The sequence below is a fragment of the Durio zibethinus genome, chromosome 3 (assembly GCF_047325235.1).
Source record: "Durio zibethinus cultivar Kanyao isolate XHJ-2024 chromosome 3, ASM4732523v1, whole genome shotgun sequence".
NCBI lineage: Eukaryota > Viridiplantae > Streptophyta > Magnoliopsida > Malvales > Malvaceae > Durio > Durio zibethinus.
The window spans coordinates 33637869-33650947 of NC_143164.1; positions in this window are offsets into that span (position 1 = coordinate 33637869).

A 13079-nucleotide genomic window follows, 5' to 3' on the forward strand; every position below is an offset into this window, starting at 1 on the left:
AAAGAAACATTGAACATACTTAAAATTTAAATCTTAACATTTTTAATTTTTTTTTCAAATTGCAACATCCTTTGTAAAAAAACATTATATAGGATGCATGAATGAGTTGAGTTATAAAACTCTAGTCTAATTTAAAGCTCCATTTGTTTTAAAAAAATAATTTTCAAAAATTGATTTCTAAATTTTCAAATTTTTGTTGGCAGAAAATTGATTGATCAACAAAACATAACTTGTCAACAGAAAATCAAACCGATTTTCTAGAAATTGTCTTACATTTTTTAAAATGAGAAATTTTCGAGGTTTTGATTTTTATCAATTGTATTATCAGTCATTTTAAATAAATAATTTTATAAATATCTTTAGAGTTTTGACTTTTTACGAGGAATTTTTTTTAAACTATCAAATGTATAATTTAATTCTCTAAAATTTTTCATATCCAACCACCTTAAATAAAGCAAAGCAACAATCTAGCACATATATAGAACATTTCATATTTGGCTAGTCATAACTTTACAAGGAAAAAATGTATAAAGCTATTTTTTTTTTTTTTTGGTAATTCCTTATATGGTGAAACGTATACATGGAGAATTCAAATTTTAATTTAATTAATTTATACAATCATTTTTTTTAAAATCCAACATACTTAAAATTTAAATCTTAACTTTTAAAATTTTTTTTTTAATTATAGCAGCTTTTGCAAAAAAAAAGTTATATAGGATGCATAAAGGAATTAAGTTGTAAAACTTCAGTTTAATTTAAGGCTCTGTTTGTTTCATGAAAAATTATTTCAGAAAAATTATTTCTATATTTTCAAGTATTTGTTTCGCAAAAAACTAGCTAGTCAACAAAAAATAACTTACTGATCAACAAAAAATAAGGCCATTTTTTTAAAATTGTTGTACGCTTTTAAAAAGGGAAAATTTCTTAAACTGTGATTTTTATCAATTGTATTATCAATTATTTTAAATAAATAATTATGTCAATATCTTGAGAGCTTTGACTTTTACGAGGTATTTTTTAAAAAATTTATCAAAGGTATAATTCAATTCTTTAATTTTTCTTATATCCATCCACCTCAAATAAAGCAAAGCAACATCCTAGCACATATATAGGACATTTCACATTTGACTAGTCATTACTTTACAAGGAAAAAATGTACAAAGTTAAATTATTTTTTTAGGTAATTCCTTGCATGGTAAAATGTTATACATGGAGAATTAGAAATTTAATTTAATTGATTTATATAATTATTTTTTAAAAATAAAAATCTAATATACTTAAAATTTAAATATTAACATTCATATTTTTTTTTTCAAATTGCAACATCCTTTGCAAAAAATAGTTATCTAGGTTAAGTTGTAAAACTCTAGTCTAATTTAATGCTTTTTTTATTTCAAGGAAAATGGTTTTGGAAATTGATTTCTATATTTTCATGTGTTTGTTTTGTAGAAAACTGGTTAGTTAATGAAAAATGATTTGTCAAAAAAAAAATTAAGACCATTTCTCTAGATTTGTCTTATGCTTTTGAAAATGTGAAATTTATCAGGTTGTGATTTTTATTAATTGCGCTATCAATCATTTCAAATAAATAATTTTATAAATATCTTTAGAGTTTTGACTTTTTACAAGGTATTTTTTTTAAAAAAATTATCAAATTTATAATTCAATTATCTAAATTTTCTCATTTCCATCCATCTCAAACAAAACAAAGCAACAATCTAGCACATATATAAGACATTTCACATTTGGTAGGTCATTACTTTACAAGGAAAAAATATATAAACATTTTTTTTTTGTAATTCCTTATATGGCAAAACATATACATGAAGAATTCAAAATTTAATTTTATTGATTTATACAATTATTTAAAAAAAAAAACCAATAGACTTAAAATTTAAATCTTAACTTTTGTACTTTTTTTTTTTTTTCAAATTGCAACATCCTTTGTAAACAAAGGTTATATAGGATGAATGAACATGAAAGAGTTGAGTTGTAAAACTTTAGTCTAATTTAAGGCTCCATTTGTTTCGCAAAAAATAATTTCAAGAAAATGATATTTGCATTTTTAGGTGTTTGTTTGATAGAAAATTAGCTGGTCAACGAAAAATAACTTATTGATTAACGAAAAATAAGGTCATGTTTCTAGAAATTATCTTACACTTTTAAAAAAGGAACATTTTTCAAGTGTCAATTTTTATCAATTATGTTATCATTCATTTTAAATAAATAATTTTAGTAATATCTTGAAAGCTTTGACTTTTTACAAGATAATTTATTTTAAATTTATCAAATGTATAATTCAATTCTCTAAATTTTCCCATATCCATCCACCTTAAACAAAGCAAAGCAATAGCCTAGTGTCACGAGTCGAGACTTAAGCTTCGAACCCACGCGGCTTCGGGACCCGGGCATTCACCCTTTCGACGTCCCAAATCAGCCTTCCTGTCATGGTTCACACCCTTGTGAGGTATTGTCCGCTCTGGCCCCCTTGGCCTCACGGTTTTGTCTTACAAAAAGCGCCTCACAAGACGGAGATGGTGTGAACCCTTTTATACTCCAGTGACCTTTCTATTATGTTCGATGTAGGATTCAGGACTTCCCCTTAGGTCTGTGACATTCTCCCGCACCCAACCTCGTGACGCCCTCGTCATGAGGCTGGCCACCCTGCCTACTTCCCTTGAGGTGCTTGGCGTGGATCGAACGGTTTAGGGCTGACTCTGATACCACTTGTCACGGGTCGAGACTTAAGCTCCGAACCCGCGCGGCTTCGGGACCCGGGCATTCACCTTTCCGGCGTCCAAGATCAGCCTTCCTGCCACGGTTCACACCCTTGTGAGGTATTGTCCGCTCTGGCCCCCTTAGCCTCACGATTTTATCCTACAAAAAGCCCCTCACAAGGCAGAGATGATGTGAACCCTTTTATATCCCAGTGACTTTCCTATTATGTTCGATGTGAGATTCAGGACTCCTCCTTAGGTCTGTGACACTAGCACATATATAGGACATTTCACATTTAGCTAGTCCTTACTTTACAAGGAAAAAATGTATAACAGTAAATTATTTTTTCGGTAATTTCTTATATCATAAAACATTATACATGGAGAATTTGAAATTCAATTTAATTGATTTATATAATTATTTTAAAAAAATAAAAATCCAACATACTTAAAATTTAAATATTGACATTAGTTTTTTTTTTCTTCAAATTGCAACATCCTTTGTTAAAAAGGTTACATAGGATGCATGAAGGAATTGAGTTATAAAACTCTAGTCTAATTTAAAGCTCCGTCTGTTTCGTGAAAAATGATTTTCAAAAAATGATTTATACATTTCCATGTGTTTGTTTAGCATAAAATTGGTTAATTAATAGAAAATGGCTTACTAATCAACGAAAATAAGGCCATTTTTCTAGAAATTATCTTATGCTTTTAAAAATGAGAGACATTTTTTGAAAAAGAATTGTTTATAAGTAAAATTACTTATCAATGCTTTTAAGCATAATTTTACTAAGTAGGACTTTGAATATAATTTTTAAAAATTAAACTTAATTTGACTCTATCTAAAATATTATTATACTAATAAATAATATATTTTTTAATTTTACTTAAAAAATTAAAATATTAATATTAAAAATCTTTTAATATTATAATGTTAAATATTTTTATAATTGTATTCAAGTAAGATTTTGAATATAATATTTTAAACTCAAATTTAATTTGATTCGACTTAAAATATTATTATATTAATATAAATATTTTATTCAATTTTAATTAAAATATTAAAATATTAACATTAAAAGTCTTTGTATATTTCAATTTAAAATATTTTTATTTTATACATTATTTAAAATTAATATTTTAATATTGTAATAATAAATAGTATTATATTATTATTTTTAGTATTTTTATATTAACATAATATTTTAATATTAATTATTATTATTAAAATATAATTATTTTTTAATATTAATAATTTTAATAATAAATAATTTCAATATACTTTAATAATAATTTTTTAATATTTTAATAATTATATTAATATTATTTTTTTTAAAAAAATTTCAAAAAATTTCAAAAATAAAAAATATTTTTTATTAACTTATCTAAATAATAAAAAATCTCTACCTTTTTAAGAAAATTACCCGCATGGGATTTGATAGTTTTTACTTTGGCCAAGTGGCAAAATTAGGTAGAATACATGGGTTTCTCAATGAAAAGTAATATGTTAACTAAGGTTAAAACTATTCTTTTTATTTTTGAATTCAATTCGTGTTGAATAAATAAAATATTAAACTTTTCAATTTAATGAAAATTTTCAGGTTGTGATTTTTATCAATTATATTATTAATTATTTCAAATAAATAATTTTATAAATATCTTGAGAGTTTTGATTTTTTATGAGTTTTTTTTTTTAAATCTATCAAATGTATAATTCAAATCTCTAAATTTTTTCATATCTATCCACCTATAAAGCAACAGCCTAACACATATATAAGAGATTTTACATTTGGTTAGTCATTACTTTATTAGAAAAAAAAATGTATAAAGCTATGTTTTTTTGGTAATTCATTCTATGGTAAAACATTATACATTGAGAATTTAAAATTTAATTTAATTAATTTATATGATTTTTTTTTTTAAAATCCAACATATTTAAAATTTAATTCTTAACATTTGTAATTTTTTTTACAAATTGTATCATCCTTTGTAAAAAAAAAAAAAGTTATATAGAATTCATGACGGAGTTGAATTATAAAACTCTAGTTTAATTTAAGTGAGATGAGAATATATAATCAGTTGCATATGGTTTAACACTTATTACGAATAAAAATTGTAATTAAAATTGGTTAATAATAGCATTCCTTTAAATTTTGAACCTAAAGTTTTAGAGAGGCATTTATATAAATTTGAAGTGTTGAAATGATGAAAAATATTTGTAGAATTGAGTGTGGGTGAATTCATTTCTAAAATTTGTAACTAATTATATAAATCCACATGTTGTCCTAATATGTTATAAGTGTCAAGGATAACTAGACAACGATGACTAAGGCACAAGGTCCCCCTAGGGCATCTTATTCATCACAATTGCATTCTCCTATGAAATTTGAAAGGCATTTCAATCGTGATAATTTTATTATGATTAATAATATTTTTTATTTATACTATAAAAAATCATATTTAAAAAATGAATTGCTATATTTCTTAATTTCAAAGAGCTACTAGTATTTTTTTCTTTTCATAAGAGGATTTGATGACCGGTTTAAATTCACCCTCACATCAAAACCTCTTAACTTCTAGATCTAGATGTGAAGGCAGAGTTACTAGTTATTTTGTTGATTATTTGAAGATAAAAATAAATGTTAATAAATGTAATTTAATGCTTGATTTTCTTTTAATAGACCTTGTATACTTTTCTAGCCTATAAGTCAAAGGTGAACACGAAGGTTAATAAATGTTATATAAGTCATAGGGAAGAAAATTTAATTTACTTAAAAGTTAATATTATAAATAAATTTTAAATTATAATAAAATATTTAATATGATACTTAAATTTTAAAAAATTTTATTAATAATCATATAATTTATTGATAGAATGTGAAACTATTAATTTTAATGGTCAGAGCTTAAATCTTAATAACTTCAATTATAAAATAAATTTTTAATTTATATATGAATTATAAATTTATTAATTAATGTGCTATTTAACTCTAATATTATTCTATTAACTAATGTATCATTTAACTCTAATATTATTAGTTTTAAATATTATTAGATAAAAAATAATTTTTTAAGTATCATTTTAATTATCAAATTTATAATTTAAATATCTTGTTAAAAATATTTACAATTTAAATAATATATTTAATATTTTATTATAATTTAGAATGATTCGTTATTCATTTACTCCACAAATACATATGTATAAAACAATAGAATCGTGTACCATACTCAAGCGAAACGAGTGAGATTTCTTAAAAAAAAAAAAAAGTTGGATAGAAGAGGAACCAACAAAAGAAGATGCCATGTGCTCTGGGTCCCAAGTACCATCGTTCAGCCAGGCCTTGAGGTTCGTTTTTTGGGCGGTGAGGAAGGATGGAAGCCTCTATTGTTGGCTTATAGACGAAGAAGGGAAGGTGTGTGGGGACCCGTACCGATGGAAAAGGTTCCGGAGGGGCCCAGGTTTTATTGCGTGGTTCGTTGTGGCCACCGAACCGCATTGCGCGTACGGACGACGCCCTCCCCACCATCACGAAAGACATTCTTTACGACCGCTCTCTATCCGGGTTTGACCGTTCTCTTCCTTCACCCGGCTTTGGCTCAGGGTTGTCTCAATTTTCTATTATTTTATTTTTATACAACAAATTACAATGTTTTGCAGTTAATAAAAAGGGTTTTAAAAAAAAATTTGCTGTCTTATTCCCTAATCTAACAGTCCAAACTAGTCCGATTGAAGACTCCCATCGCATGGAAAAAATCCAACCTTGAAGCATATATATATATTTTTTCAATGAAAACAGTTCAATCAAATTTTCTAATAAAATCCGAATAAAAAATTAAATGGTCATATTATTTGGTACGTTACTATATGGGTAGGTATTCAAAATTACAACTACAAGTAGAGCTTTTTCATTGATATATGCTTGAAATTTTCTAGTTTTATTCAACGAGGAACAAAAAAATAAAACAAAGGTGGAAAAGAGAAGCCTCCTAAAAATCTCTCTAGGCTCCCAATATGTCACTTTCTTTACTCTTTTTGCAATAATGAATAGAAGGGTAGCGTTAAAAAATGACAAAGCCATCTCCTTTTTATGCTACGAGGAAACTCCCTTCTTGCCTTTATATAACTTTATTAGATTCTCATTTTGTAAATGAAGAATAAAAAAAAGAAAAAAAGGGATGTGGCTAAATTTTTCAACCAAGAAGCAAAGCCAAGCTGACCCCAAAAAAGTGGGTTTCCACTCCCCACCCTGCGAAGGGTCTGAATTCCCAATGACCCTTTTTTAGCCTATAAGTCAAAGGTGAACACGAGAGGTGCATGTTCAAAGTCCTTTCAAAAGGTATTGCCATGTAAAATTGGATGAACACCATGCCCTTCCTTTCTCTCTCCGTTTCACTGTTGAAAAGTCATTTCGACCTTTTCTTTCTTCAATTTGTTTCCAATTAGATGTCTACTTGTATATTTAACATCACTCCACATCAATTATAGACACAGATATTTTCTTGTTATTATTCTAAAACGTAATTATATAACCACTATGTCACTGATGATCAAAATTATATATTAAAACATGGTCATGAAATTTAAAATTTTGATTGAATGTATACGCAATAATTTTTTTTTTATAAATTATAATTTAAATAAAATTTTTAACATATTTAATTTAGAACCTTTATGTTTGCTTCTGGAGATGATATTCTAGACAGGAAAAAGTTGTACAACAAATATGTGATGGACCCATTCCCCTTCCTTTCTCTCACACACACTTTTGAAGTGCTCTGGGTTTTACTTTTGGAACTATGGAAGGTAGACAATCGTCTGGACCATCCAAAATTAAGCAAATGAGATTTCCTCCCACCATTATGCAAAAGCAAATACGAGATAAATTAAGGCGCCACGTAAGTTTCCAACAATCTTCTAAAACAGAAGGAACATATTCCTTTTCATTATTTTTTTTAAAGGTAGTTACAAACTTAATTAAAGTTTATTTGACAATACAATAGGAGAAACTTTTAATCCTATTGTAATTATATTTTATGATTTTTAGTTTAATTAATTTGGTTGAAATATAAGTGATGATTATTTTTTATTTTTAAAATTAGATTTGATAATTTTAAATATGATATAAAAATAATATAATTTAAAATTTTAACCAAAAATTTATATAAATTTAATAAAAATAAAAATATATATTTTATATTTAACATATCAATATGATAATTTTTATATTTTATATATATTTATCAAAAACCTTTTTCTAAACTACTATAAATGTTTAGTATCCCTAACTAATTGTACTTATGCCTTGGCAAATTTTAAGATTGAATCTAAAAGTAGGAAATTCTTCTGTGAACTTGAAAATATACTTTCTTGTGACTCCATTTAATGAAAAAGAGGTTTGAGATAAGATGTTTTCCTGCAAAAACTTGCAGATATGGTGACTTAAACACTTTTTCCCCCTTTTTGAATCGGCTGATTTTGGTTGTTTTTATACATTTATACCTTTGTTTTTTAGCAGTAAGCGTGCAACTTTGGTTAGGTTGTGTGGATAGAGAAGCAAGTCATGGGCATTTGCTCCAAAACAATGTCACTTTTTGGGTTTTTTTTTCTTACTTTATTTGGTATTTGACATTTTCAAGCATGGGTTTAAGTTTAACTCTAGAACAATGCATTCCATGAAGCACCCTAAAGAAACAAAAATTTTTTTAGAATTATTTTTAGATAAAAGGGTTTTTAATTTTAAACATTTTATATGAACTCAATTTTTTTTTCTTTACAATCAATATTTAATCATAAATTTCAACTTTTTAAGTTATGTTTAAAAACATGTTGCTAGAAATTAACTTGATTTGAATTTTTTTAGTTTAATAATTATAAAAATAAGTCAACATTATTATTAAAAGAATTAATTACAATTTTAGTAATTAAATTTTGAAAAATATAAATTGATATCTACAAAAATAAAATATATAGTTTGTGTCATGAACTTACTAATAATATATCATTTTAATCCAAAATTTTAATATTGTTAACTTAAATTGTTCATATCATTTATATAATTTTAATATGTTTATTATATCAACTTTTTTCCCTAAAAAAGTTTTAAAAATGAATTTGCAGAATCAGGGTCGCCCCTGTAAGATATGGGACCATGAATGTAGTAACATCAATCAATTGATTTGTATTAAATTATTTAAATGAAACAGACAAACAAACCTGTAATTTCGGTGTGGCAAGGCGACATTCGCCCTTAAGTCTTGTGCTGATTATGTCAAGAAAATGATGGATTTCTATAAAAATAATTTTCACTCGAATATTTGACTCATTCATAGTGTATAATCTTTCTGTTTTCATTTAGTAAAATTCAATTTTTTAAAAATAATAACAAAAAAAAAAATAATAATGCTTGACCTCTGCCTACAAAGAAATGCAAATGACATCAACTGCATGTGCACTTTTTACTTTTTTGGGGGTTGAAAAATTGCATTGCTAAGACCGCAGCCACCCTTGGCAGCGCTTTTCTTCTCTTAATTAATTACAACTACCTAGCTAACATCTGACTTTTGTTTTAGGCTTTTAACTAGATGTTTTTAATTTTGATCAGAATTTAAAAAATCCATCTAATTCTTTTCAATTATAATCTGATTCATTTTGAGTTTATCAGAAAAAATAAATAATTCAAACCTATTCAATTCAAATAAAAAAAAAAAAACTCAAATTTAAATCATCTCAAAGTCAAAAACAATGCCAAACTTCAATTGACCCAGCATATAAGTAATAATAGACCAATAATAAGTTACAATTGTATTTTTTTTTTCAATGAACATAAATTATTATCAAAGTGAAATACTTGTATACGTTTATTAGTATATTTTTTTTTTATTAATAGCAAGTTCTCAGAACCCCCAAGAAAAAAATGAAAAAATAATCACAAAATCTTGTTAATAAAGAAAATATATATATATATATATATTTTTTTACAGGTTTCAGGCCATGGAAAGAGAGCACAGATCGTGCATGTCAGATCAGCATCTGCGTCATAGTTTTAGGTCAAAGCTTAATTTAATTACTCTTTTTTCAATTGACATTCTACTTGGTGAAATTCATCATGAAATTGTATTTTTTAACATTGGTTGAAAGCCTATGAACAGTTCAAAGAAAACATCCCCATCTTGTCTTGTCTTTAATTAAAACTCACATGGCACATCGTTTTCTTTCTTCCATTTTTGAACTAACCTTTTTTTTCAAAGGTGTCTTCATGTGAGATGTGTTGGAGGCTGAAATTGATATGATTTTTTATCTAATTTGTATAGTTCCTTGATATATTCTCTTTGTGGTTTTGGGGCAAAAATATTAATCAAGCATGAAGAAGAACATCAAAGGGTTTGCTGAAGTCCAAAATTTATACATCCTCCAAAACATATGGTAGCTATATATTCCAATATGTTATGAGATTAATCATGTGCAAGCGAGACGATTAACATGTTCTAATAAAATCTTTAAGGAAGCTTCTAGTTCAAAAAATGATAAGATAGATTGAATTCGAATCATGAAATTATTTTTAAGATGTGACATTTAATAAATTTAAAAATTAATTATTAATACTTGTAACTTTTTTTTATTTTTAAATTGAGACTTTTTTATAAGAAAAAAAAAACAAGAAAAAAGGCTTAAAACCCAAGCTGTTTTTAAGAGGAAAGTTTGGGTGAAAGCAATTTTAATTACTAACAATTAAGAAAACAGAAATATATAGGAAAAAAATTAAGGAAACATGAAAGTTAAGTTGAAAGGCCTTGTCAAGGAAAACAAATATGGCAGATTATAGTTTATTTGGATTTGTAATAGTTGTAGCAAAAGCAATGCCAGTGCAACAACAACCTGTAATAGGCTCACAACTTTAGTGGAAATCAATAAAAGCTTTGACAATGTTTGTTGCCTGCCATGCAATATTGGCTATGTGATTTACCCAAAGAGTTCCTGGAGAGTGTAACTTTCACAAAAAAAAAAAAAAAAATAGCAGTGCCCATTTGGCCTTCAAATGGGTGGCTTTGGATTGGAAGTTCTATTCTATTACAACATTAGGTATGATTAGCTTACCAAAGTAGGGGGAAAAGGGGAGTTGGCATTAGAACTTGACAAGTGTTATGGCATGTCTAAATAGTTTTAAATTTTTTTTTATACAAAAGGATGGTAACTTGATAATAAAAAAAATTAAAAATATTAAGATTTAAATTACATATTTATTAAATGATATTTTAAAAATAATTGTATGAATTAATTTAAATTTGGGTTCAAATTTTTTTTTCACAGATCAGATAGAAAAGGAAACCAAGAGATGATTGCTTACTTTAGAGCTCTCAAGCCCAATTTTTTGTTTTTTTTAATTCATCATTCACGGGCTTGTAAAATGGGCAAAGCCGAGAATGGTAGAAGATGAAGACTGGGCGGAACTAGGGTTAATGCCATAAATGGGTTATTCCAGACAGATTTTCGGCACTATAGTGGTTTGAGCCCTAACTCATGCAGTCTTGGCCTAAGCTTTAGAGACGGAAAAGATATGACGAGGGCCTGCGGACAAATCGCAGACCACTAATGATCAGTTGAATTAATCAATAATAATTTGATGCCCAATGTTTTTCAACATTACCATATCTCAAAATTAAAAGAACAAAATAGGAGTAAAATTATCAAATCAATAATAATAAATAGAGATGGGATGTTTAGTGAGACAGATAGGGTGGAATATTTCAGTGTATCTGGTTTCAAATCAATCCCAACAGCCATAAGCCCATACCTCAGGTTGAAACCTTTACAAAACAAAGACCGACATTATCGTACATGAACCGCTAAATTAACAACACAAAGCAACAAAATCAATGATTATTCCATCAAACCTTTTTGGCAGAAGTATACAGAATCTCCAGTTTTTTAAGTCACTCAAATATCAATCACTTGAAGGAGTCGCTTCTATCCTTGATGCTCGGGGTAGTTCTGATCTTCCTTTTAGTCTGGTCGGTGTAATCCTAAAACTGGTTATCCTTTCCAATACCACCATGACCATGATTTTGTTCAACCAGTTCCTGGGAATTCTCTCCAGAGTACTGATCACGTGACATGATCTTCTTCTTTGTTTGATAGATAAAAGTGGTAAATGTATCGTCATAATTTTTTTCAATTGGGACTTGGATTTGCCCATTACTCTTTTCTGCATTGGGCTGGGACTTATTTTGTAGCTGCTGACCATTACCTGGGGCAATTGGCTTTCCAGATCGAACCAAATCAGTCGAGGGCTTTGATGTTTTTGCCTGTTCAGCGATCAAGGCATGTGGCACTTGGCCATTGTTCTGGGTGGAACCATTAAGGGCTGTTGGCTTTGGTTTCTCAGTTAGTGGAGTAGGCAAGCTGGTGTCGTAGTCAAACTTGATGGGAACTTCTGATCCTTCTTTACTTGTAGGTTTGGGGCGCTGTGGAGATGTCAGCTTGGTAATTTTGATATTAAGGGGTCTTATAGGAGGATCAGAGTTTGGTAATGAAGGATTTCGAGCATATTTGGTAGGTGCAGGTGTTTGTTGCGGGGTCGAGATACGACGAATTGCACTGAAAGCACGACCGAAAGTTATTGCTCTAAAGATTTTCACACACACAGCCTTGGGGGAACTAGTTTGATTCTTTTCCATTGATACACACGAAAGGGAATTGGATGAGTTTTTGAGTAGGTTTTTGTTGAACGGATTACAAGTAGAAACGAGAGCAGATGCCTACTTAAGATGGCAGATAAACACCGATTTTATACGCAGCACAAGCCTTGCAAAGTGAAAGAAATCCGCTCAGCAAATTGGAAGACAAATAATACCATCTTTGCAGAATTCAGAGGGAAAATGTTAGTTAAGATTCCAAATAATTTCTTAAGTTAAAAGGGAATAATTTTCTCATATTTTCAAACTGATGTGATGGATCAGTAATTCAGGATCATATTCCCTTCCTTTGTTTAAGCTTCCTTTCACATCTCCGTAAACCAGAATCTAACCAAATGTACAGCGCTAGAAAGCGCAAAACAATTTTCATTTTTTGACAATTATTACACTCATAGCTGTTCTACATGATGAAAGAAGTGAGAAAGAAGCAAAAGTTTGATGAGTTTTTAATGGGAAATCGAGGGGGTATTGGATTCAGTATCAGGATTTGAAATATTTAGATTGTAAACTACTAAATCGTTCACGAATATATATATATAGTTTATGATTTCATTTTTATTTATTTATTAAATTTAACAAGATGACAAATAATATTTCATGATTCATTAATTAAATGATTAAATATGAATATAACAAAATTTTTGTTTACATACCCAAAAAAAAAAA